This window comes from Lagopus muta, chromosome 2, assembly GCF_023343835.1.
Source record: "Lagopus muta isolate bLagMut1 chromosome 2, bLagMut1 primary, whole genome shotgun sequence".
NCBI classification, from domain to species: Eukaryota; Metazoa; Chordata; class Aves; order Galliformes; family Phasianidae; genus Lagopus; species Lagopus muta.
This window is the reverse complement of record NC_064434.1, coordinates 108,471,977-108,498,589: the sequence shown is the minus strand read 5'-3', so window position 1 is coordinate 108,498,589 and position 26,613 is coordinate 108,471,977. Positions and strand designations below refer to the sequence as shown.

General features: G+C 42.9%; 2 long non-coding RNA genes across 31 annotated transcripts in view; one reads left to right on the top strand and one right to left on the bottom strand.

The window, feature by feature from the left end:
- LOC125688811 (uncharacterized) overlaps positions 1–26,613 on the bottom strand; it is a 457,848-nt gene that overhangs the window by 23,315 nt on the left and 407,920 nt on the right. For all 30 annotated transcript variants that reach the window (XR_007374887.1, XR_007374890.1, XR_007374889.1 and 27 more), the window contains one exon: positions 8,560–8,623. This is a non-coding gene — a long non-coding RNA (uncharacterized LOC125688811). The remainder of the gene's footprint in view (positions 1–8,559; positions 8,624–26,613) is intronic.
- On the top strand, positions 17,860–22,510 carry LOC125688814 (uncharacterized). Its single transcript, XR_007374913.1, has 3 exons — positions 17,860–17,971; positions 19,344–19,435; positions 22,101–22,510. It is a non-coding gene; the product is annotated as an uncharacterized LOC125688814 (long non-coding RNA).

Here is a 26,613-nt window from a genome sequence, read left to right as displayed (position 1 = left end):
CACAAAGCTCTTGACCCACATCTTTTACTTAAACCCATAGATTCTGAACCCTTCTACCTTTATGACTAAGTCCTGATTGGCAGATGCATGACTGGAAGGTGGGGAAGTCTTGGGAAGAAACATAATGGGGCCATTACTCAGAAAATTTCCTGAGAGCTGAACTGGACCACTGAGCTGATGCTCCCAAAAGAAGCTCTGCAGCTCTAGGGCTTCAGCAATGTTTTCTTCACAACTCCCTCACCAGTGTGGTACTGCTTTAAATATTATTTCAGGGCATGAACTTAGAGAGTAGGTTTTAAAATCCAAATGCATGTCTATAAACCCAACATATTAATAAGTTAACAGTTTTCAGTAAGCCATCAACATTTGCATGCATCTTCCTACTTGTTATGTGCAGTACTATATTTTTTAATGTTTCTTGGATGCTAGCCAGGGAGTCTGGGTCTCTAGTTAGTTCATCTATTACTTTCTTGCCACAATAGATCTGGGTCTTGGCCAAGTATTGGACTCATGCTGCATACAAAAACAGAATTCTTCCCTTTATCTATCAATACTCTTTGCTTTTCAAGGAAGGGGGGAAAATACCATAAATTAAGATAAATAAGTCAGTACCTAAAAATCTAGCACTATGTTCAGCAGGACTGTTTTTAGCATCTTTTAAAACTATGTGTAATCAAAAGATGTCCTTAAGCATTTATACTGCTTTGGTCTCCCAAGAGTAATTCATGACTATTCAACTGAACAGGAGAGGAAGATCTCCTCTTTAAACCCCTCCTCGATCTCCTTAGGCCTTCCAGAAGAGTGAGCAAGGTTACATGACCTGAAATAAAACAGTGGAGAAAGAGGCTTCCGTGCCCCCCTCCCCTTTTCAGTGTTTCTCAGCCTATGGACCATGGGAGGGCTTAAAGAGGCCACGGAGGGTTAGAGGTTACCTCTGTTTTACATTTGACCTTAAAAATTTTTATCTGTTACTCAGGGCCTCTGGTGTCTTCATGGGAAGAAAGATGAACACAGGAGATGCTGTTTTGAAAGAGTTTGGAAAACATGGTTCAGTTCAGCCCTTGCAGCAGGGCAAGGAGTGCTGCATCTTGTCGTGATTAAGGTAGCAAGCTAACACTTAAATTAAGGAAGGGCAAGTAAAAAAGAATGACTGGTTTTAGGGCCATTTCAATCCACAAGCAGTCTAAGCTGCCCTTGAAAGAGCTGGTACCACCTACCAGCACATCCCTGATATGACCATTTCTGTCCCCCAAAGATATGCAGTTAATCTAGGAACTAATAGGGTAAAACATCATTTGACCTAAAAAATGACCCTCCAGCAATGCTGCTGAGCACAGGGAAACCCTTATAGAAGGGCAGGAGGCAGGAAGGAATGGGGTGGAAAAGATGCTCCATGCCCTTGAGTTCCATTCCAAGCTCCATTCCTGCTGACCTCAGAGCCACCATGAAACCTAAGTCAAGGACACCTGGGGCAAAGCCCGAAGCAGGGCCAGAGATGATGGTTCATTGTCAGCTGGGCTGCAGCTACAATCACAATCCAGTCCACATTCAGTATTTTGCTGGCAGTGTAGCACCAATCATAATAGCTCAGTAGGCTGACTTGTAAAATGTTGCTAATACAAAGATAGCTGACAAGTTAATAGAACACGATTCTTTTACCTCGTGCTTGAGATGCGTTTGTGCTTTTTTTTTTTTTTCCTGCTTAATTTGCCCAAACAAAGCATTGGTTCCTTAATTTCAGTTATTTTAGAAATTAGATCCTCTTGAAGAATGAAAGGATGCTATGTTTGAGAGGAGTAGCTTTTTTTTTATGAAGACACGTAATTAATAGAAGCCATTAAAGATACTTGTAAAAATGATTCAGATTTTTATATATGATGACTAAGTAACCTATTATTGCTCTTCTTGGTCAGAGATTTATGGGAATTTCTTAAAGGATAAAGAATTACTTAACAAGCTACAGGATATGTTCAGACTTGGAATACAGTCTGTGATGGTGTGAATAGTAAGAAACGTGGCTGTTTATTTTCTTGACTAATTAAAGAAAGCTAAATTCAGAGATAGCAAGATGTCAAAAAAGAGATCTAACAGGGCAAGTGGATGTTTTTTTTTACAAGAATCTAAACATATGCTTTATAGAAAAGAGCTGCTGTTAAGAAATTCAAGTTCTTGTGTGCTCTCACCCAGGGTTGCATACCAGTACAGCCTCTGATAAGATTGAGAAGCTCGGAAGACTTTAAAGGCAATGTTTAGAATCAGGCAATACTGAATATTCAGCAGCTCCTTGGAAGGACAGAGAGAGACTGCAAGCCAGATAGAGGAAACCACTTAGGTGTTTGCGAGAGCTTCTGGAAGAGACATTTTCATCACAAAACAATGATGATCATGTTTTGGTCAAAGCTTTTTGTGCAAAGAAAACTGAGCTCTAAGAGCACAGGTAGCGAGGTCACTTCAGGGCTTCCTCCATGACAGCGCACACAGACAGCTTTCATTCTCCCAGCCCTGTGGGGCTGTAAGTGGCCTGAGAGTGTTTGAAGCATATTGTCCCCACAGGGCTGAGAAACACGTGCCAAGGGGGAGCAGAGCACCCCTAGGCAGACTTTGGCAATAAGGGAAGAGAGCAGAAAATGAAAGGCAAAGCAGCTGCTCAGGCAGGTGAAGCAATGTTTTCTACAGTAACTGCTCTGAGCAACACATGCTGATGATTGACATGTCCAAGTGAAATGCATAGGTAATGTTCTGGCTGCAACAATACAGCTTTCTCCAGCCCTTTTCTAAACCAGATCCCCACCAGGCAAGGTAGAGGCAATGAGCAGCCCACAGCTAGACAGCCATTAGTTAGTATCCAGCACACCTTCCCCTTCTCAGTGCTTGAGGGCTCTTGCCCTCCATTTTCATTCAAAGAATGGAACAACCTTTTCTCTATGTACCTGGCTGCTGCCACAGAACAGAAGGGGGCTTCTGACATTTTAGCGGACCTGAAGTGTATGACAACAGGGCACTGCAATGAGAACCTCGCTGAGGAGTGGAATAAGAAGATTTATTTTATTTTTAATATTTGAAAGATTTCAAGAAGCATTCAACTGGATATCTCACTAAGAGGATGAGTAAAGAGAATCCTTTGTAACTAAGCTGGGAGGCCCAAATCTTTTATCCATTGTTACAGCTTTTCCCCAGGGTAGAGTTAGGAAGGGCTGCAAGCCCCAGCAGCTTAAGGAGACAGTGTGCTGTGTGGGCTTCCCTAAGTGTCTCTTGAGGTAGAGCATAGTGCCCCATCTCAGCTCCTGATGGGTGCTTGGGGAGATCCAACCTCAGTGATGCTCCTGGGGAGGAGCCTGGTGCAAAAGCAAAGCCTTTCCATGGGGTGTTAGCAGCACACTGGCACTTGGTTAATTGCTGGGATAGGGCTTTGCCAAGCTGACTTCTCCAGAAATATTATATATGAGTGAGTGGCCGAAGACCAATTACCTCCTTTGGAATAGAAGTGTAAAAGGGGGAAACTGTGATTGCATCGTAACACCATTTTCTCTGTTGTTTGGGGTGCTTATATTTTGATGTAAAAGGCCTACAGCCCCAGTGTGAATGCACTGGTGGGACTTGACCAAATGGGCTTCAGTACCTTTTTCCCAAGGTCAGTTCCCAGCAGCACAGAACCACCCACCTTTCATTGGCTGGAAGTGAGAACCAGGATGACATGGACATGTTCTCATCCTCCTAGAAAATCTGTCACTAGGGCCTGGCCAGCTTAGTTCACTACAAAACCAGGAACATGTCAAATCTTTGCTGGTACTGTTTTGCTTAGCAGCCTTTTCTAGCATTTCTGGGCTCTGTGAGATTTTCACTTTTAAAAGAGGCACAGAGGTGCACAGACTAGGAGCAGGAAAATGGAGTTGAATCCAGATGTCCATTTGTGTCTAGTCAACATGGCAGAGTTTACTATTCAGAGCTTTCAAGTAATCAGGCAACCCTTTCCTAGTTTACTACAAAACTTGCAACAAAGATAGCAAAAATCTAAAAGGCAAAAGCTTACATATGATCACACTGCCCAGAAGCAGGAGAATATGGAGTTTGTAAATAACAACTGCAATACAAGTAATGCCTATCTGCTTACTTGATCCCACTGAAATTAATGGTCTGTGGTTTAGGTATGTGTCAGTGCCATAAAGCAGGATACGCTTGGGGACCAGGAAGTGTCTGCTTCGTGTGTTAATGATGGAGTTATGGAGTGGCAGCAGCCATTTCAGAGACAAACTTGCGGAAGGATTTTTACTGTATGCTCAAGTCTCTCTTCTTACACTCCAGCAAAATACTCAAGAAATTTCTAGGTCAGACCTGAGGCTTAGGCTGAGATTTTCCTACAAAATCTGGGAGAGATCCAGCTATGGATTTCTTAATGGTAACACTGAACACGCAGCCTGCAAGAACAGACAGTGCCCTGCTTCACAGTTAGGTATATTCTCACATGGAGGAGATGTGAACAAAGCTGTGTTCAACCAAATTATTTCCTCCCAGAAAGCTTTTTCTCCACCAAAACCCCATCTCTAGCCCCACCATTCCCAGAGAGGTGCTTGTATATGCCAAGAAAAAAGTGTCATACTAAGGAGTTATATTTTAATGTTTATACTATGGCTTTTTAACAATAGGAATAATAGCTACTGCTTTGTAGAACATTTACAACAAATAGCTTTTGAGATTGCTCAAACGCTTTAGCTCCACTTCAGCTCTTAATCAAACTCAGCAGCTGTTTGTTGCAATTACACTATAAAGCAATAGACATTATCCCTTAACTAACTGTCTTATTAATATAGGTACTTACACAGTTATTTCATAGTTACTCTTAAATAACTGCTTTTAATTATTTTATTAACATAAATAACCATCTCAATAAATTTAAATTAAATGCATATGTAAGAAATGTAATTTAAGGCATTGCACAAAATTGCATCTGTTTACTAATGTTTAAATAAATGTCATTGTGCAATTCAATTAAAGCGCAACTTTAATTTATTTTGATTTTGATCACCATGGGACACCTAAGACACCAGGACTTGCTAAATATTGAAATGGGCATGCTCTGGACTGTCTTCTGTTGCTGGTTTTATTTTGCAATATTGATTTGCTGCCAGGAGTATGAGATTTTTTTTATATCTACAAAACCTACAATTGAACAACCCTATTAATTTTATTTTGTCTTCTTTCCTAGACGAAGCCACAGATGAAACTAGACTGTATTTTGCCTTCTAGTTCACATTCATAATTCTGCTTCCAAATGGGGAAAAGGATTTTAATTTCCTCTGCAATACTGGGTCTTCCACATATCATGCCATTTGTTCTGGCAAGATCAGGCTCTCTGCCTTCAGCTAGAGTGAAAGCCCACACTGAGGGGCCAAAAATCCCCTTGCTCTTCCTCGTGGTGCCAGTTTCTTGCTCAGAGTTGATATCAAAGATGTCACAGGAGAGAAACTAAGTTAAGATTTTTGTCTGTGAAACCAACTTACTGATAGTGAGTTCTGCTGACCAGCAGAGTCCATCCAATCCACTAACTAAAGGACACAACCCTCTCTGCAGTATCTTTAAAGCAGTGGCATTTCCATGCTCTGTGCTGGGGATGATAGGTGCCCCAGCAGCACCATGCCTAAGGAGAAGTGGAATGTAGCTGGAGATAGCAAAGATTAAAAATATGATTTATTTATTTTAATACTTCCATTCAAATGTTACAGGTAACATGAAAGGATAATTACAGACTCTGTCAGAAAGGGTGATCTGGCAGACATACTAAGCTCCTTCGGAGACGAGCTCTTCAAGTTTACAGACGAAGCTGGGCAAAGACATAGGCAATTCTGTACAAAGGGATTTTACAGAAAAATGTGGAAACTAAGGGTGAGGGGAGACGTGTTTAAACTTCAGGTAACTGAGAGTTATCAGGGTTTGGATAATTGAAGTTCCAATGTATATTTGCCGACACTGTCGCTCACCTTTGAGCCCTACCTAGGCATCTTGACATTTATGTAGTCTGAAATCCTGAAAGCTCTGAGTTTAGACAACTAAATTGTTGCTTGTCAGTTTAGTCTTGACTGAAAGACAGATGTTTTGTTTCAGAGTAACACTCCTTCCAGACTTCTCTATTCCCAAGCTCAGATTACTGAGCCAGGGAACTACTGCTAATGAAAGAGTTTACAAGCAGGCAAATACATTTACATACCTTGAACAAAGGAATTCTTTGGGCAAAATAGGGATTTTTAATTATTGCTTTTTTTTTTCTTTTTTTTTTCTTTTTCTTTTTTTTTTTTTTTTTTCCATATGGGATTCTCAGTTCTAGCTCTCTGGTGGGAAGTGGAGGAGCTTGGAGGTTTTGAATGTTCCTATATTTTTGGTAACGTGGTAGATACTGGGCTGCCACTGCACAGTTTTACAGGTGTGCTTTCTGAATGCAACTGGATCACTGAACAAAACCTTGAACAAAAGTATAGCAAGAAACTGAACCAGAATTTCCCAGAAAGGCAATTCCTGAAGTAGGCACATAAGTCCACTGTGTACACAGCAGCTAAATGCCAACTGTACAAACAAGTTAGCTGTGCAATGCCAGCATCTTAGCTTTGCCCTTAATTCAAAGAGAACCATTATTACTGGGACTGTATTACTGGGATTCCTTGTTATCCCTAGTGAACACGTAGGATCCTTCCTACTGACAAACAAGTTCTCTCTTGGCACAGCTTTGCATGGGCAACTTGCACAGTTCAAGAGCTGCACATCCGGATGGTGCCGCTGGGATCCCACACCTGACTCTGGCTACACTTTTGTACTGCTAATGCAATGAAAAGCAAATTGGGGACTCTAGAAAACAGCTCAGGCAGAACACAGCACCATCCCACTGACCCCAGATTTAGCCTACCTTTGAGACTTCACTGCCTGCAAGCAGCGGATGAGTTCATTACCATGAAGTGCCTCATTGCAGGAAGCACCAGTGAGTGAGACCTGCAAAGCCCTGATGTGGCTCTGCATCCAATTGTGCCCTACAATAATTCAGGCTTTCCTATCTCAGTGTCTCTCTCTCGGTGCTGATGGCCACACACCTCTTGATTCTTGGCCTTCTGCCAGGATTGGACCTCAATTCCTTTTGTTTATGCCATTAAGTGTGCGGAGGTAGCAGAATGCAAGGCTCACCATGCTGACACGTCAGTAACCTCAGCTCTGATCTGGAGGGATCTCGTGCACTTGCAGAGGTTAAAGGGACTCATTTAATTTAGAACCTAAAGCTGGATTTGAACTGTAGCCCCAGAAGGAAAAAGCCAGTGATTGTATCTGAGAAGCCACATGGCTCCAGTTTCCTCATTGGGCAAACCATGGAGATATTAACTGTGTGCTCTATTTTCTGCCCTTAATTATGGTGAGCTAGTCTGATTTTTCTCTTTCTTTCATTTTTTTTTTCTTTTTTTAAGGATTTGAGTGACAAAGTGACTATGCATATCATTCCACATTTGAACTGTAAGACTTCAGTATTTCTACCTCTAGTGTGTAATTGGATCAGCTGCCAGTTACAGAAAGGAGCTGGGTGAGTATTAAGTGTGTGGAAAATGAAGAAGAGCCCAAGTGTGAAGGGGAGGAATAATTTGACAAAGCCTGCAGTGAGCTGTACGTGGTTTTCTCGTTCCAAAATGGAGTAGGTTTTGAAGCACGTGAGGAAAAGCTGGCTTTGATTTATTAGCTTTGGTTCACAGAATGCTGGCCACAATCTTGGCGAGCCTCAAGAAGTACAGAAAGCCACAGTCCCTGCCCCAAGGAGCTTACAGTACAAACACTCTCATAACAAGGATGGCTGAGTGCCAAACTGAAAGCCTACTTTCATCTGATCACTCAAAGCTCTGCCTTGAACAACCTCATCAGGCAGCACACATCTACTGCCATGGATTTGGTGTCACAGCAGGGCCAGGGCTCAGGGTGGTCATAGCACGGCAGGCTTCATGCCATTGCACCCAGAGCTGTAGGTTTCTACTGTGGCGTGTGATTACTTTAATTTTGAGTTTCTCAAAAAAAAAAAAAAAGGAATGAAACGAATGCAACCATGAAATATTTTAAGATCCACTGCAGCAACCCAAAGTAAATCTCAGCCATTTTAAAGAAGTGAGAAGTAGATAAGGGCTCTGTCCAGTGAAAAAAAGTGAGAATGTTTCTGTAGAGACAAGCAAATTGCCTTGCCACTGAGTTCTTCCATTAACCACAGTTGTGGCAGGATCATACAGACAGAAAGACAGTTCTTTATCCAGTAAGTGCTGAAGCAGCTATATCTTTATAAAATGCAAGCAAATCCCCTTAGATATGAATATGCAGGTCTGCGGGTTTCTGGTCAAAGGCTTCTGTGGGACACAAGAGCTGCATACTGAGCGGGCAGCCTTCGCTTCACATTTCCAACTAGCACTTATAGCACTTAGATGCAACTCAGGACAACAGTCTGATCATGAGGTGACAAATGTAGAAGATGAGGAGAGAGAATTGCAGCCTAAAATCAAAGTTTCCAACACCCAGAGCAACTTATGAAAGATCAGAAACAATGGCAGTTACCTGGAAATCTGTCAACATTTGTGTCTTGGCTGTAGAAATCTGCCATAAAATCCACCATGCTGACCTGCAAGGAATGAACAAAAAATATTCATTAGTGGTATAGATGGCAAAGGATTACCAAAACAAGTGGATTGACTGCCTAGTGGTAACCAGGAAATATGTAAATATTGAGAAGAAGGTGGGGAGAGCAAAGAATGTGTGAGATTTCCTATCTCCCAATTCTGGGCTTCTCTGAGCTTCACATGGGAGTTTACTGTCCCCTAGGACTCTGGTATGCTGGGATTTGGAAAATCTTCTGCTGTGCAACGGCAGCTACTGACTGAGAAGAGCAATGTCCAAAAGAGCCCCTGGACTATGGTCACAGTCACGTCCTTTTCCACTCGTACAAAAGCTCTGCAGACAAGTATGTCTGGCAAACACAAAACAAAATAACAACTCAAAATCATTTCTCTCTGCCTCTCCAAGGGGGGTAGAGCATTAAGAATGCCCTACCTCAAAGGAAGTCAAGATTGGATCAGAACATCTCGGAGAAATAGAAAGGGAGAGATGGTGAGAGGCAGCAGTGTAAAGGTTTTATCAGCATGGCTTTGGGATGGCCACATTACTCACAGGTCACTGTGCTTTCCAGCTGACTAGCGACAGAAGAAATAAGGATGACAACAGCCTCTGGATTTCCAGGTAGCAGCTGCAGCCAAGTCTGCTATTTCAGCTGCCTTTTGAGCCTGGGCTATGCATGGCATTGCTTGGAAAGGGGCCAACTTTGTCTTCCAAAGGAAACCCACGGGTCAGTCCCATTTCTGCCACCACCAAGTTCTAGAACATAAAGTCAGTATTGGTGTTGTTGGAGGGAGGAAATATTCAAACATAATGCACAGGGTTTTGCCTGCATTTTGCATACCTCCAGTACTTCCTGTCAGTTAATTAGAGCAAGTAGTTCCAAAATGCTTTGTAGACCTCAGCCTGCTCAGCAGGAAGGGTCACACTGGTGAGCCCACAGCAAAACCCAAGTACATTTCTTCCTATCCCGTAACGGCAAGCATAACACCAAAATTTTGATATGTAACAAGTACATTGCAAATATTTATTCATAACAAAGTGTTGCCATTCTGCCAGGCACTACAACACAGGGAGCTCAGAGCAGGTTGCTGGCACTTCTCAGAAGGCACCAGCCAGTCAGGTGCACACAGAGACCCTAAGAACCAAGTGGAGAATAGCACTTCCATTTCTGACATTTCTCAATTTAGCGAGAGCTCAAAACAGAGTTTTGTGAGCCGCCTCTTTCAAAGACTCATTGAAACCTCTCCTGCCAGCAGAGGGTGTGTGGGGACAGCTGCCCTCCTCCTCTCTGCTGCATTCTCTCACCTTGCCCTGGTTTGCGTGATTGCTGATCTCGGAGGTCTCCTACTTGTGTTTGAACACTCTGTATACTCTCTTCAGCTACACACAAGGAGTCAGAGGCCCTGGTAACCTTCTACCCCAGCAGTTCTTTTCCTGCAGTCAGGAAATTCTCTCTCCTTATTTTATTTTATTTTATTTTATTTTATTTTATTTTATTTTATTTTATTTTAGTATTGCAAGGATCTATTGGAAATTCCTCTTCCAGTGTTTGCCTTTAGTCTGGGTCCTGGTAACAGTGATTGGTGACAGTAGTAAAAAAAACAGGCTGCACCACTTGCAGATGGAAGTGTCTTGTTTCATATATGGATTTATGTCAATATTTTGATAATTTAAGCACTTCCAAATCCAAACTGATATTGAGATATCCAGCAATCTACCAATGTATGCTCTGAATAATTTCAGCAAGCTTTGTCATATGGCCATGTGAATGGTTGGACGTTTCTTTCACTAAGAACTCAGATCAAGATCTGAGACCTGATTTTCAGCTAATATAAGGCCACAAAGTTAATGTAATGGCTGATGTGCTGGTTACAAACTCAGAATACCTCTCCCTGAGCTGCTCCAGCCTCATATGTCCTTTGTGGGAGCTGAGGGCACGACTACCAGCAGGGAAGGTTTCCCTCCCTTCCTTTGCCCAGTTTTGAGACAGGAGCTTGGTTTGTGTTTTTTAGCTAAGAAAATATAAAAAGCTGTCAGGGCTCCGTGGCCCTCATGGGGACAGTCCCTACACCCAGCACTGGGATAGATGTGGCTGGAAAGAGTTATGAACATGCTCTACCATTGCTTGCCCTCGTCATGCACTGCTGTCAGCCAGCATTGGGGCAGTTGGACAATGCACTGAGGTACAGGGCTCTGCCTCCCAACATGGCTCCGTGCATTGTGTCCTTGTGTCACACTGCTTACAGAGTGTGACAGTGCAGAAGGGAGAGATGGCACAGGGGAAAGCGGGGCTGGCACTGGGAGGGCATCACCACTGGGATCAGCTCTGCAGAGCACATAGCTGAGGGTGGGGAAGAGCAGCCCAGAAAAACAGCAAGTGGCTGCTTGGATATGTTTTGCCAGAATATAGTGAGAATAAAAGAATTATGAGACAGCCAAACAAGGGGGAAAAATGAATTAGGGAGGGAAGAGGAAAATGCTCAAAAAATACAGTAATACATGAACCCCATCAGCAGCAACAGTTCATGCAGAAGAGAGGACTACAGGATGGCTGAACTAGCGTGGAGAAGGACAGACCTAACCTCTTCAGAGTATTAAATAAGAAAACAAAAAGTAAGAAAAAAAACCCCAAACAAGAAGAAAATAAAAGCAGCCAGAGGAGAAATAAGGAAGAGAGAGAAGATTTCTGCAAGCACAAAATGAGAGGTCAGTGCCCTTTGGTCATTTCCTAAGAAAGGAAGAAGTGGAAAAGAAGGGGAAAAAAACAACAAACGACGACAAAAGAGTACTTACAAACAAATGTGACACTGATTGCTGCCCTGTAATTTTTTTGAAAGTTTGCTGTTAGCATACCTTCATTGATAAATGCTTTCATACAATGCCAGTTTCCTGTAGGCAGACATGCACAAATGCAGCAGAGCAGTTCTGCCAGGCAGCAGCAGCCAATGCTTTATGTGCCCCATGGCAGTGCCCATCTCCACACACATCCCCACAGCAAAGGCACATGGCAGGTGCTGGAGCAGGGGCAACTCTAGCCACACAGAAGATCAGAACGCTACCTATGCTGTGCTGAGAATCTGGAGTTTGATTCAAACAGTAATCACACTGTCAACTTCTGACTAAGGCTTCTCAGCCTGCATCCTGCTGCAGTTACTCTTTTTGGTCACTTGGGAACGAATTTGCTGAGGCAGAAAAAAGAGTTGTGGTTCATTCTCATCAAAAGCCCCCAAACCAACACATGCCAGGAGTCTTCTCCACACAGCAGAGATACACAAACCAGGGCTGGAGGGCAGGAGGTGCTCAGGTTCTCTGGTCTGCAGCTGAGCCCAAGCTGGCACACACAGACGTGGACCCTATGGAGCCCAAGCTCACATCTCAGATCACCTGTGTGCCATGGCAGACAGCCCTGGGCTTGACCATCAGTGGAAAAGGAGCACCTGAACCATCACACTGACATGTCAGGGAGGTGCTGGCCTCATTTCAAAAGTAAAGGTGCATGGTGATGCTCAGAACCGTGAGGTTACAAGGAGTGCCTGCTGACATCCTTTCAAGCAGAGGAATAAAAGGAACTGGTCCTTAGGCATTATGCTGTACAGGGCAAAGCACTGGGCTCACTTCTGTCCTACCAGCGGGCTGTATGAATGACATCAATCATTCCAAGGGCAGTATCCTGACTACTGATCAGGGCCCCGTTCTGGAAGGGATGGATTCAATCTCTACCCAGGGACTGTAATGAAAGGATTACCTTAACTTATGGTGACATCTTCACTAAGAGTGCCTCTGTACACACCTTATTTGATAAAATACAGGCTTTTGTTTGGTTGCTGTTTTTTTTTCTTTTTTTCCTTTTTATATCAAGGTGCATTTGTGTCTCTAAACGGGCAGCTATACTGTAAATGGAACACAAAGGAGTAAATTCAGCCTGCTCCAATGTGGGTCCACAGCCCAGAGCCTCGCTGTGCCGCTGTAGTCTTTTGTTTCAAATGCAGATAGATAAACTAGGGCTTTTTTTTTTTTTTTTTCCGTGATGTTTATAATGCAGAATATGAAAAACTCTTGGGATGGTTTAAGCTGCAGGGTATTCTCCCAGAGTTCTGTCCAAGAATAATCTAGTAAAAATGTGGACAGAGAACCATCGACCTCTGCTTTCCCCCGAACATATGCAGCTCTGATCAGTCTGGTATTTCAAGAAAAACAAGGTCCTGAACCCTAATCCTCAGACACATAACAAAGCGCACTTCACAGCTGTGATGCACAGCTACTATCAGCTCCGAGGCCTGAGTGGGTCCCAAGACAATGCCTCCTTTATCACCCAGAGGACAAATATCTAGACAGCAATATTTTCTGCTTGAATGCTTCAAGCATCTCTCGCAACTCCTGACTGAAAGAGAAAACTGAGCCGAGAGTGTTTGCTGAGTGATTATTTTAATTTACTACTTGATGTAAATCTAAATGAACTGACATCCAACCCGAGATGGACAGAAAACAATCACTGTGAAAAGAGAGAGAAGGCTAATATTACAATATCATTTGAGTAGTGCAGGTTTAGCAACTTTAGTGGTGGCAATGTAATGGATAGCGAAGCAGGGTTTGCATTTCCCTTTCTTCACTCAATTACCATAATAAGTTCTGTAATTTTCGGGCTGTTTATTTATCAGGCAATGGTAACAAAGACGCTGGGAGTGCAGTGGCTGAGTGCAGCAATGGCAGCATGCAGTACGTGCTCTCGCAAGCAGGAGGAGCACCGCTGCCCCTGCACCAGAATGCCCTGCGCCTGCTCGTGGGCACGCAGAGTGTGCAGAACGTGCTGTTCACCTCTGTGAATTGCTGAAATCCACACGTTCAGCGTTTGGCTTGAGGCAGAGCAGGGGGATAGAGGCAGAGGAAGGGAGAAAACTTCCTGCTGAAGTTCTCTGGTGCTTCCAAGCCCCTTCAAGTTGCTCTGAAGAGCTCTCTGGTACCACCAATAACGGACCTGGCCCATTGGCACCAAGGGTTCGTCACTGTTGCTCTCCAAGCTGGTATTCCAGCACTTGATGGCTACACAGATGGACATTCCTTTCTGGTGGGCTCAGCAGTGGGCCCCACCACTCCCTGCAGCTCCCAGAGGCATTTTACAGCAGGAGACCACCGCCTCAGTTCCCCGCAGCCCAGCCCCTAAGCTGACTCTGTAGTGTAGCTGGAGTTGCAGAGGTGTTGCAGTGGTTTTAGGGAGGTGGCGTTCGGAAGGACTGACCCACATGGATGCTGCCTGAAGAGTACATTCCTAATCTGAGACAGAACTCTGAGAGTAACATTCCATTGTGCATGTACCAAAGACTGATGGCAAAGCTCACAACTGAGTAAGGATAGAAGGAGCTGAGTAAAGATGAGACCTGATGGGTTTTTAAGAGTGCTGTTCAACAGCCTACAGGTTTTGGAGGAGCGCCATGCCCTCGTGTTGAATGACTCTAACCACTGCCTTAAGGAAAGCTCTGCAGTTCCTTCTTAAATTCTACAGGAGGCTCAGAAGCATGTTGGAAATATTTTTACTCGGTACCATAAGATGTTTTCATCAGAGTAACATGCCTCTTAACCCACAGACATATATTCAATTAAATTGCATGGGCATATGTGTGTTTATTTACATAATGTGTAAATGTATAGCTGGGTATATATAAACAAAAGGCTTTCATAACAGAGAGGAACACACATGGTGGTATAATTTGTGTATACGCACACTGTGTAACTGCAGCCGCTCATGTCAACACCATTCATCACCTGTGTTCACCAAAATGGTGTCAGCATTGCTCTGAACACTACGTGCTACGACTTTGTCACAGTGATCATCTCCCCCTCCCCAGTTAGTTAAGGACAATCTAAGTATTTTCAGTGAACTACATTAACATGACAAAACGGTAACATTTAAATTGTGGTGCTGCGAAGGGAAAGCCTGAGACAAAGTCCCCCTTTCACACAGTTGCACAGAAAGATTTTACAAATTGAGAGCATATATTATGCACAGCTTGACTGTGGACATTTTCTGTCAAGCACTTGAACAGAGAGACACAACAACGGCTCCAGGGTGGAAAAAAAATTATCTTCAAGGGACTGGTCCCATCGAGGGCGACCTCGGCAAGTCCAAGTGTACACCTGGTCCAGCATTCCCATCTCTCTGCAGTACACCAGATCTGCTCATCAGGCAGCTCTGTCTAAATAACTGTGGCTTTGCAGTGGACCTTCCTGATCTGCCCTTCCGTAAAAATCCTGTCCAATCTCCTAAAAAGAGTGCTTTGTGAATGTCTCTGTTAAATCCTGCTTCAGTGAGAGGGTTATAAATACGTGGCATGAAGTGTTACAGATGGAAATAATTGTTTTGCTAGTTCTGTGGGGCTGCTTATAATGAGTTTGAAATCTTATAGTCAGGACTCAGACAGCAGCAAGATAACACTTTCCCTTCTAGGGACAAAATTCTGCAAGGAAGTTTTAAAGGAATCTAGCTTGTATTTATAGCCTCACCATACTACAGATCTAGGACTCTTTTCACTGATGAAGTGTCTGATTAACATATATCGTTATTGGGATTTGCAAATTAAAGGCTGGATCTTGCAACACTTATGTGAGTCAGCCTTAATCACGGGCGCAGTTCCCTGCAGGAGAAATGCTGGGGGGATTGGGCCCTTCAGAAACGAGCAGAGTTTCATCAGCACCTTCACGTGCTTTTATGAATATACACGCTTTCATGGAGCGTGAAGGTGGATGTACATATGAACTCACACTGCCCACATGGCTGCATGCCACAGCACTCAAAGATGGAGGTCTTCTATGAATAACATCAGGCCATGGTAAGACTGGTGGATTCTATGCACAAAAAACAGTAGTGAGGAGAAGGTGACCTCTCCATTCCCTCTGATTGCCCCCTGACAATGCAACACCATGCCCTATAAAACCTGTCCTGTTGCCAACGCACCTACTTCAGCTGCAGGAAGTTGCCTAATGGGGAATCTGGGAAATGGACTCTTGCAATTGGCCTGAAAAGATTAGAACCCTGACACTGCACCACACACTGACCTGCATTGGGGGTCACTCTGACAACCCGGCCAGAGAGCTCAGAACTGCCTCAAACCATAAGAGCCAGCATGTTTCTGAGGGGTAGGCTTTGCCATAAGAAGGGAGCAAGGAGAACCCCATGAGAAAAGGCACTGCTCGGCCAGAAAGGGCTTCTTCTGGGGTGTCAACACCACAATCTGCAGACCACACAGCACTTCCTGCTGACAACTCCAGCTGTAATTGTAAAAACTCGTGCAATTAGGTTATTCTAATTATTGAAATGTATTTCCCTTTAAACTTTTTATGGAAAAGAGCACATAAAAACACCGATGTCCTTTGAATTCCTGCTCATGCTGCAGAATCCGAGCACCATTTATCTAGATAAGTTTTAATTATAGCCTCCCCAGAAAGACAGTACTCTGTATAAATAAAAAGAAATATAATTGATAAATGTAGTCAGATGGTACCAGGTTGTTTAAATAGACCATTAAGCTCAAAATGTCTAAAGTTAAATTAGATTGTATTCTCTTTCACCTAGGGCTTTTGTAAGGCACAACTGGCATGTATAGTCTTGTCCACATTAATTTTTACTGCCACGGTCAAAAAGCAGCATAAGTCTGAAGCTTGTGTAGAATTTTCTGTCTTTATTTGACGCGATCACAGTAGATGAATTAGCTCCCTTGGTGCAGAGAGTGAAAGAAGGTTAGTTGAGGGAAATAAGGAATTTTCAGAGGAAAGAAAAAGTTTGAGGGAAACATATGGTTTAAATGCTCTAGCCTATTTCAGATCAAGCTGAGAGAGTTGAGATCTGTTGGTTCAGAGATCCAGTTCACTGCACATTCCTACTGTGCCTGCCTACTAATTGCATCCCATGTTTGTCAATCAAATATTTGCAATTAACAAAAATATTCCCTTAAGAGACATATAACAGAGGCTGCTAAGGATCCATCGGTTTGCTATTAGAGCCAGCTCTGGAAAAAAAAAAAAAAAAAAAAGCGCCTTTAAAAAATATTCTGCTGCTGATGACACTGCCAGACACTTCCAGTCAAAACATTAACAAGCAGAATAGGTGGCATGGGGGCTTTTCAAAGGGATTTTTTTCAAAGAGGGAAAACTTTGATCTTAGTGTTTCTGACCCATCCTCCACCTCTGGTTCTTCGATCTACAAGTACATATAGTGGTTTAATTTTACTCAGTGCATAACTTGCCTGAGGATAAAAAGTTGATCTAGATTTTTTTTTATTTAACTCCAATTTAACTGATGCTCTAAAGTTGCCCTATCACTGTGTAATGCACTTGCGCAAGGTTTCTAAGCAGGAACTAAAGAAAGCAGACTGGAATAATAAGAAACACACGAACTTCAGAGGAAACATTAATTTGTAAATAGGTAAAAATGCCAGTAATTTGTTGGGAATTGTAGACCTTCTGCATGCAACAGTGAAATTCAGCAGCTGTGCACTGCTGTTTTATAAATCAATATTACATCTGAAGGTGGTGTTTGAATGCTTGTATTGTTGTGGTTCGAGTCAAACAAAGTTCTGTGATAAGAAGTGATCAAACAAAACAACAAAATCCCTTCCCTGTCTCTACGGATAAAGTCCAAGCGTAATTCCACGAGAGGCATACAGCCTCGAAATCATCCCCTATTTTATAATTGCATAAACCCTTCGGTCACAGGAAGACGATCGGATCGGTGACGGACAATTGTGTTCTCAGAGATGTGGATCATGCCAATGGAGAGCTCCTCCAAAACGCTGTCAAGGCGTGCATTTTCAGCGGTGAGCCTTGAACTCCAGCCAAGCCAAAATGCAGCAGTCTGCAGCCACATGGCTGGGGGATGCCAGCCTTCCTCTCCCACCTCTGAAACGAATTCCTTCGGTGCTCTCAGCACTTATCCTCAGTGCTGCAGTCTCTCTGCCTAAATACAGAGGAGAGCATACAGCGGGCTAAAGCCAAGTCCACCCGCCTTTCCTTGTGGTTGAAAACGAGAATAAAGAAATCTTTATAAAGTATTTCCTTTTCTTAAGAGTCTGAGGCTTCGGTGTCTGCAGAGAGCAGGCAGGCAGGGAGGGAAGGGAAGGGAGGGGAAGGCGTTTGAAACCCCCGGCGCAGCGCAGCCCGGCCGGCAGAGGCACCCATAGAGACACCTGCTGGCCGCTGCTCCCCCCGCTGCTGTGCTGGGGCTGCGGTGCCGCCTCTCGCCGGTGTGCACCGGGCAGCTCGGTTTGTAAACACCCCGCTCTCGTTTTACAGCGAGCCGTCAGATGAAAGAATTCTGTCGTCGAGTTTGAGGTGGGAAAAGAAGAGGAGGAGATGGAGGAGGAAGGTATTTTTGTTCCTGTCCTTCATTTCCTGATAAGGAGACACTTTTGATCCAAGAGGATTTTTTCTTTCTTTCTCCCCCTTTTTTTTTTTTTTTTTTTTTTTTTTTTTGTTAATCTGGTAGCACAACACGCAGATGTTTGAAATATTTAAGAAGTTCTCTGGTTTTGTGCTCCCAGCCTCGTTGATGAGAAAGCTTACGCATCGTGACACGGGGAGCCGAGGCGATGATTAAAGGGCTATTGCATATGCTCTCCCCAGCTGAGTTGCTGTTCTCGTGGTTGTTTTTAAAGCACACAGACAGCAGCAGCTAACAAGGTCTTATGCGACTGCTAACTTCAGGATCTGATCACCCCAGGAGTGCAGAGTGGGAAGTGGAGAACCTGGTCTCAGCAGCTTGACAAAAAATACCCCTGGCCGTATTTCAGCTACAGCAGAGGGTTTGTCGTCCTGCAAGGAAATGACATTGTGTGCAGAGGGTTGAATGGGAATGTGGGGCATGCACACGGGCAAAGAAGAGACATGTGCTTTCAGAAAAGCAAAATGGGAATTAGGTACACAACTCACACCGGAGTTCAGTGGAAGAGTTACCCTTTGTGCCTTAGAAATGCTCACTCTTTATTTACCATACTCTAAGCAAGAAAGTGCACGAAGACTAAGTCTGGTTTAAAACGAATCGTGGCTGGTGTGCTGCTGCTGCTTTCAGATGCTAATCTGGAGGCACAAGATGAAATCACAACACCACACTGCTCCTTTCACTTCAGAGCTGTCCTAACAAATCAGCTGATAATACCTCTTCCTCAGAGTGATCTAAAATTATAGCTTGAACTGGCAATGGAATAATTAGCAGAAGACATCTATTACAGAAGATGGGCTCAGGGGGGATTAAAATGATGAGAACCAGAATAAGATTCCCGTTTTCAGGATCTCCAAATTATTTTTCCACTCTTTTCCACCTTGAATACAGTTTTTGCAAAACTAACTGTGGTACCAGTTGGTCCTCAGCAATGATTCACCTGCTTCCATAAACATCTTTCTGCTTCTGTGCAGACGTCAGGGTGCGGGACAGGGTAGCATGAGTCCTCCAGACAATAGCACTAGCTGAAAGAAACACAAGCAGAAAGGACATCTTTCCTTTTTCACCAGAAAAAGGTAATTTGGGAATGATGATAGATGTACTTCGTTGTGTAAATACTGGCTGAAGACAAAAAGCAGACACGAACATCATGAGATGAGCATCATTAGAAGTTCAGGAATTTGTATCGGTCTACATTGCAGAGCACAACTAATTGCTGTCCATTCCTGGGCAAGGTGAGTAGTGCTGGGAGTGGAGATCAGTGCATTTTAATGACCAGACCTCACTGTTTCACTGACAGGAGAAAAGAGTTTGATGCGTTTAAGATGGATCCAGGCAGAAGAACCTGAACCCCTGTGGCAGACGTGGCACAAAATCTGTGCGACTGCAAAGGTGTGTGCTGGTGTGACATTTGGCTCTTCATTTTGGTAAATGAAATGGTAGCTGTTCAGTCCATTTGTTAGCAGTGCCACGCTATCTGTGCAGGGCAACTGTGAGCAAACAGTCTGAACATGTTTTAGCAGTGCATAGAGCTGCATATATTTTCCATAAATAGGAGTTTATTCTTTGTCAGACAAGCTAGCATTAGAGTTGCAAAAACACATGGAATACAGTAAGTGCTGGGAAAAAGAAAGCCAAGCAGAGAGACGGTTTGTGAGACAAAGGGAATAAATAGATGCTGAGAAAAAAGGGAGGGAGAAGAGCGGGGGAAGGAGCTAAAAGGCAAAGGTGAAATGGAAAGAGGAAGGGATGGTGAGAAAAAAAGAAGTCAGAAAAGTACAGAAAACAACTTCTGTACGACAAAAATAAAGGGGGCAGAAAGCAGAAGAGGAATCAGAAAACATCATTGCCTCATTCTGCATTCACTGCCTCTGATGGTGCAGTGCAGGTCCTGCTCCAGCTGCCTCTGTGCTCGCCCTGCGTCGCGCTGATTCGCAGCACTCGAGTCGTGGTGGGAAGAGCGGTGCCTCCGTTTTGTTGGTAATTGATGGACAGAGCTGTTTGCATTGTGTCAGCTCGGCACAGCACTGGCGGGCAGGCTGGCACTGCTCTGGTGATAGAAACACGGCGGAAAGGTTCTTGCTGTGAGCTCGGAAGAGTCAGCTACTCAATACAAATCTCTGAGGCTTGTTAGCAAGACATCTAGGAGACAGCTTCTTTGGGCTTCTGGTAACACAGCAGTGGTTTAGATGGCAGTTCTGAAGCCCTGTGCAACCTCTCCCAAGTGCTGCAATAGACCCCGACAGTTTCAGCATCATGGATCATGTGCTGGACCAGTCAGTTTTTGTACTTCTTACGACGCTCTGGAGACCCTACGTTCCTTTTTAGCCAACTTTCTGAGACAACAATTGCTTCCAAAGGCAGTGGAACCAACTACTGTGTTTTAATTAAGGTTTTGAAAGATGAGTCGGGGAGAGGGCAGCCAAACCATGATGCTCAGGGAGATGAGCAACCATGAAGTGCTAATGTCAGTCACTAAGAGGGAAAGGAATTCTCCACTGCAGAGTGCCTAAAGTAGTGCTGGCATGGTTTGGTTCTGCCCATTCAAAAAGATGTAGCAATAAATAAAGAAGGAAAGATGGAAAGAAAAAAAAAAATAGGCCATCTTATTCATAAATTTTTCAGGAGCTTTCTCAGATATTATCAAGTCCTGTCTGAGTGAGAAGAGATGAAAGTGGCAACTCCTGCCTGAAAACCAAACCCTGTGCTCAACCATCAAAAACCACCACTCTTTTGCCAGCTCTCAGCATTAATTGATATAGTACATGCCTTTCTGAAGCTTGGTTATTCCCTTGGGCAACAACTTTGCCTCCCATTAATCTACACTTCAGTGGCAATTTTATAGATACTTGAACTCTTATTGCTCCATAACCTATACACCCAGAATTGAGCAGAATTTGTTAGTAGGATAAATGATCACTTGGTTGTAAAACGAGTCACTGTAATTGCTTTTCCAACACCCTCCAGGCCAGATGGTCAATGGCTGCTTTCTGTGTCCACTCAAATTCTCTGTCCCCACACTTGGGGCTGAGAGGACATAGTCCATGGCCACCAGCCCAGCAGTCCCAGAACTGGCCAAATGCTGAAGCTCCGTGCCCCAGGGGTTACTCTAAACTCTTCGGAGGTGTTAAAAAAAAAAAAAAGCCTAACCAAACTACCACTTGAGGTAGCAGGCAGCCCAAAAGACACCTGTGCCAGCATACTTGGAAGCAATGACCAGTGCTGGGATGTGCAGAGCAGTGGTTAGGGGGAGGGAGGCTCTTCCAGAGGTAGGATGGCCTAAGCTCATGCAACTGTGAAGGTGCATGCTTAGAAATCAGCATCGTGCAGCAAAACAGTCCAGTGAATCAGCATTGCTCAGCCAAGTCTTAGAAGCAGAGACAGGTGTTTGTGAAGCAGCTAAAATGAGAAAATGTTTTTAAATAACCTGAATGAAAATGAGGGGGGAAGAGGGTATTTAATGTTATTATTTCCATAAAGATATAAATTACTCTCACATGCCCTTAGTGTCTAATTATTTGTTTTCTTACTGATATCCTTCCCCTGCACTGTGCTCTCACACTGGTCTCAGCTATTTCATCCATGTTGGCCACAGCATCCCAGGCTGTGTTAGCTTCTGGAATTCATGTTAAATACAATTGGAAAAACTGCAATATGAAAACCCCAGTCATGGTGAAAAAAAACAAAACAAATACCATCGGCAAAATCATTACTAACTTACTGTTTTAGAATGGAATATTTATCTTAGGATATTCATTTTATTTGAGAAAAGTACTTATACTATAAAATAGCTACCTTAGAAACTGCTGCTTTACACTGCTAGTTTAAAATAGCATCAAAACAAATAAAATAAATCTGTGGTAAATTATTTTAATATTGTGTTAATGGCAAAATCCAATGCGGTGAGGAATGCCTCTTTGCAACAAAGAGAACAGAGCAAAGTATTAATATTGCCTTAGTCAATATTTCAGTTTTAGATAAAATTTACCTTGAAATCCAACCATCAATTTCTTATAACACCAGAATTGATTTTTTTTTTCTTTTTTTCCAAATCTAGCAGTAACTTCATTTAAATCCAGTCTTTCTGGATGTGTACCAGTTCAGCAAATAGAAGCGCATGGAACAAAAGTCTCTTTCTTCATCTTTGAATCCCATTTGCTGTGTACCTAAAATAATACAGTATGCATCTTGAATGAAAGTGTGTGTCTGCACGTGTCCTCCCTGTGGGATCCTTTTAAGAATGCCGATTGCAGACGTTCTGTCTGTACGAGTTCACTTCTGGATGGAAAGACCTGAAGACTTTCACTTGCAAGCTCCTTTAAAGAACCTGGGAGGTCTAGATGCAACAGTCAAAAGTGGGAAAGAGTTTGCACTTGAAGAAAATGGCTTTATGAAGCCCTTCGAGTATTTAAGAATTAGAGCTATTAAATGCATGATCTATGACTTTTAAAGCTCTGATCTGCCTAATCTTTCTTCCATCCCTCTCCCCCAAAGGTATTAATAAAGCCCAAATTAAGCCATGCTAAATCCTCATTTTCCATCTGAGTTTGATGTTTCAAAGGCTGTGCAGTCCTACCTTTGTTTTGACATACAAAAATGTCACCTTTGCTTGCAAATGTGCACATTCAGCAATAAAAGGGGAACTGCAGACTTCCTGTACACACCTCAAGCTGTGCGTTACAATCTGCCAGCAATCAACAAGGGCGGATGTTAAACTCGCCATCACCTTAGAAGCTCTTCTTGCTTTATTCTAACTTCCTTCTTCCCCATGAGGCATGTTTAAAACTGGAAGGGCAGCTTATCCATCAGTCACCTTCTTTAAAATATATGGGAGCAAGCACTCCTAGGTTCAGAAGTATCCCAAATTCTCAAAACATCCCTAAGGTGGCACCAGCCTGAGAGCCATAGTCCACCCCGGCAGCTCTGCCCACTGCCAAAGCTGGTGGTGGGAACTGGAACTTGATGAAAGGCAAATTGTACAGGGAAATAATTTCTCTTACGAAAGCAACTGAGCTCTCTTAAAAGAAATGGAGAAGATCCTGAAGGCACAAGCCCTGCTTCAGAGATGATGGCAATCACCTATGATTGACAAGCAGCAATCTTTAAGCTAAACTCTTTCACTCCTTTCCAACCCAAAGAATGGCTTATGTTCCTGAAAGCTTTTTTTTTTTTTTTTTTTTTTTTTTCCCTCTCCATATTCATTTTTTGGTTGAATTCTTAAATATTTTACTTTTCTTTATAACCCTTGCAATGATTAAAGACACAGAATAGAAAATCCAGAGCAGCATTTTGCTATTTCCAACCAGATTGTTAGAGAAGCACCTAAATATTTTGCAGTCCTGAGTTTTTTACATTCTGCACACAGGTGGTGCCACGTCACCACCAGTGCTTTCAAATATTTCAATTGAAAGGAAAAATGAAGAAATTGAGATTTTGGGAAGAGTCCACAATGCCACCTTTGGCTGGGCCCAGAGAGTTCACCCAAGAGTAGACAGTAGCTCCCAAGAACTGATCCTTCCAGAGGCATGTAAGGGATTTCAGCTGAGATAAGGGATGTCAGAGGAGACCCCTTGTGTCTCCCCTGCCAAACACATTGCCTCCCCATTTCATTGAATGGGGAGCCCATAAACCACAACTGTACAGTGCTCCTCTTGCTATCAATTCATTCAGCAGAGGAAGGCATTTCACACACTGAGTTTTAGTGTCTGTTATTTGATGGTAATCAATTAATATTTAACTATCTTCCAGCTCTCTGATGTTCTATAAATAGCCTAAGCTAATAGAGATATTTTTATACTAGGAATGCAGATCCACTGTGAGGTTATTTGAAAGAAAAAGGGAGTCTAGTCTAGTATGTTTGTTCAATGTGTTATTAACTGGGAAAGGAAATTGAGCTATAGTGAAGTATGTAGATCAGATTCTGACAGCTGCAAACAATTCATAGTGAAAATGACTCAGCCTAATTCACATTTTTTAATTCTTTTCTCTCCCACTTCTTTTTTTTTTTTATCAGCCAGAAAAAAAATGTTTGAAATGGTCTTGAATTGAAAACCCCGCATTTGTTCTAGTGTTTTCTTCCCCAAACTTCCCCACTGATAAGAAAGCAAAACTAGGGAAAACCCAAACAGTGTAACAAGACTCTTTCCCTCCTACCTCAAGGAGAGCAGAGCATCGTGAATGCTGGAGTGGGAGGGGTAATGTGAATATGGAGAGGTAACGTGAATACAGCTTTGATTCTCTCAGCAATTCCTTGTAAGAGAGAGCTCAGCAGGGAGGCTTCCTTCCCCCCTTCCTCGCCTGAGGAACAGACTTCCCCTTTAGCAGAGGAAAGACTGAGCTTCTCCCAGCGTAGGTTTCAGCCCTGTTCCTCCAGCTGCTAGTGCAGGAGCACAATTCCCTCTTGCTTTCCCCTTCATCTCCTAGCACTTCTCTGTCAAGTTTTGGTGCAGCTTCTTGTTTTGCTTCAAACACTTCCCAGACAGCGCTGTGGGCGATGTAAGTTTTTTTCTTCAGAAATCCAGTTTGGAGCAATGGGACATACATACATCCTCAACTGTGGTAGGAAACTCAGAAATATTATCGGCCTCTTTTTTTTTTTTTAATTTACATTTTCCCTGTTAGTTCACCCTGAGATCCCAACGGCATGATTTACTAATTAATTACTATTATTAGCTAATGGCAGTGAAAACCGAAATTACTGCCTGCCTTAAGCATAACAGAATTGACAATAAATCTGTAGTCTGTGAATCATTTTCTCACATAGATCTGCTACCCAAAGTTCAGAGTGATGGTTCTTTGGTGCTTGCCAGCAAACTATCTAGCATAAATGGATGCAATATCATTATGTTGCAAAGAGAGGGGGAAGCATCTGAGGAGATGGGTACTGCTCATAGAGGGACACTGCAATATTTGAGAGGGCTTTGTCTTCCTTTCCTAATCAAAATCCATGGGCAGTGTTTCTTCAGAAATGGGTTGGATTTTCCCCTTTCAACCAGGAGCACATTCCTTACCTCCTGCTTGTCACAGCCTACCCAAAGAAAACAGAGATGGCTAAAGCTATTGGCATCAGTTGTGTGAAAAATACATTAAGCTGTTCTCAGCTTCGCATTCTCCGTGTACAGCAGAGTCTAATATCAAAATTTAGGAATTAGGATCCCTACCCTATGCAGGCGGATCTTTGAGTGAATGCTACACAAATTCCCATGGTGCTGCCTTGGTTCAGACTGGAGCTGTTGCTACAACTCTCAATGAGAATAAACTTGCAGAAGTTTTCCACGCCACAAGCAGGTGTCCAAGTCCGTGTGCATATGCATGTGGATGCCTATCTCACAATTATTCTCCTTCCCATTCTGAAACAGCGGGCGGTCCCTAATGTTCAACTGAAATCAATAGGTAGAGAAGAAACTGTTTACAAAAGCATGACAATGACTAGGTCACTCACTCAGAAAGGAAGTTAGCTTCGTTACAAGAAGAAAACAATCAGAAGAGGGCTATAATTTAGTGCCTAGATACTATAGTGACTAGGAACTGCAAAGACACATTAGGCAAAATTAAATTTGTTTAGACAGACAAAACGTAAGAGTGAGATCAAAGAAATCAGCTTCAAAACTCTGTAGGGAATACTCTCAAAAAGTATATGAAAGAAAACAAAACCAGCAAAATTACCAGTGCAGTTCCATTTAACAAAAAAATCATTACAATAAGATGTCTGCAATGAAAAAAAAAACAAACACAACAAACAAAACGCCACAGCAGAATCTCAATAAATATTGCAAATTGCAAGATTATAAATGGAGAGCCACAGTCATTTGGACAGACAAATATGACCACAGTACAACTGGAGGCCAAATGGTGGTTTAGGAAAAATGCCTGCAGATTTCAAGAAAGCCAGCGGGAGAAGCAAACATGCTTCTAAGGGCAGGATTTGGCTCTAGGATTTGAACATGAATAATTGTGGCAGGGAGATACAGAGTCTCCCAGAAATAAAAAACCTGCTCATTAGAATCCCATCTAGCCAAACCCACGGGGAGCTCCTTAAGCAAAATCTTTGCCATTTGTTATTTTCAAGAATCTGGTGCCTGTCTTGAGTTAAAGCACGAAAACAGTTTGTTAATAACAATTTCCCTTTCATCCAAAAAGCTCTTAAGTCATTTATAGGCATTTGAGAAGTGAGATTCACAATGCTCCCAAACCTGCTCCTCCGTGATGATGCAGGAGCCATTCCACCAAACAGATAAGGGAACGGGGAAAAACATGAGAAACCACAGCTAAGGAATACTGAAGTGACCAGTTCAAAGACTTGCAATTAACCAGAAAGAGAAAAAAAGAAAGGAACTTGGGACTGCTTGTTTGTAACTGTTATTTAACCCTCAGCCCATCTCTGCTCTTTTGCAAAACCTCGTTTAAACGAGACAAATATTACTGAGAAAAATACAACCATAATTTCTTTCTGGCACTTCCTTATCATCACGTCATCATATAAATAAAATGTAGAATCTGCCATGTAGACATTTCTCTTTGTGCAGTGTCCTCTAAATGCATGCTTAAGAGATGTCCGTACATCCTTGTCC